The sequence below is a fragment of the Lipotes vexillifer genome, unplaced genomic scaffold (genome assembly GCF_000442215.2).
Source record: "Lipotes vexillifer unplaced genomic scaffold, Lipotes_vexillifer_v1.1 scaffold916, whole genome shotgun sequence".
NCBI classification, from domain to species: Eukaryota; Metazoa; Chordata; class Mammalia; order Artiodactyla; family Lipotidae; genus Lipotes; species Lipotes vexillifer.
Window position 1 is genome coordinate 142,533 of NW_006798383.1, and position 1,042 is coordinate 143,574.

At 42.0% G+C, this 1,042-nt stretch overlaps 1 protein-coding gene across 1 annotated transcript in view; it reads right to left on the bottom strand.

Moving 5' to 3' along the window:
- The window catches only part of GOT1 (glutamic-oxaloacetic transaminase 1), a 30,535-nt gene that overhangs the window by 28,384 nt on the left and 1,109 nt on the right, over positions 1 to 1,042 (bottom strand). The gene's annotated exons all lie outside the window — the stretch shown is intronic.

The following is a 1,042-nucleotide window of genomic DNA, read 5'->3' on the forward strand; positions in this document are numbered from 1 at the left end:
AAAAAAAAAAAAAAAAAAAAACATGTATTTGGATTAATATCAATACTAGTTCTTCACGATATATCCGGCCCTAAAGAAATACTTGGAGGTTTTGGATTGGTTTTAAATTAAGAGCTTGAATAGTGCTCATTCCAATTCAATTCAAGGCAATCTTTCAATATTACTTCCACTTTGCTGGCTGCCCGCTAAAAACATCACTTTCCCCCTGTGGGTGAAACTATGTATTCTGAATTGACTTTTTTATGCTTTATTATGGAAAATTTCAAACATACACAAAAGTTGTGAGAATAATATAATGGATGCCCATGTACCCATTACCCAGGTTCAACAAACCATCACTTTTTTTTTTTTTTTTTTTTTTTTTGCGGTACGTGAGCCTCTCACTGTTGTGGCCTCTCCCGTTGCGGAGCACAGGCTCCGGATGCACAGGCTCAGCAGCCATGGCTCAAGGGCCCAGCCGCTCCGCGGCATGTGGGATCTTCCCGGACCGGGGCACGAACCCGTGTCCCCTGCATCGGCACGCGGACTCTCAACTACTGCGCCACCAAGGAAGCCCAAACCATCACTTTTTAATGGCTTTTTCCTCACCCCTCCTGCATATTCCTTGGTGAAGACTTTAACAGGTCCTATGTACAGACACAGTCACTGTGGGACTCCTGATTCTGCACCTCCTTCTCGCCACTGCTTCTCTGCTACAAAACAGTTCAATTTTCTCTTTCGGAAATTTGTAGTCCTTCTGCTCTAAGTCTGTTCCCTAGCACAGAACATTGTCCTATTCATTCTCTTCTCCCTGGCTCATCTTTCTATGTGGTTGAGTAAGTGTTGGTGTGGCTTCAAACATCCAAATAACAGTGACAGAAATAACAAATTCACCAGATAAGATTAAGATAAAAGTTAAAGGAATTTCAGAGGCATTTCAGTCCAAATCATTTTCTTGGCAGTAGGAAAAACTGAGGCTCATGTTCTGAGCTGTCCAAGAAATACAAGCAAGAAATGATGACAAGGATGTGTGGAAAGTGAGCTTCTATTGTCCACACTCTTT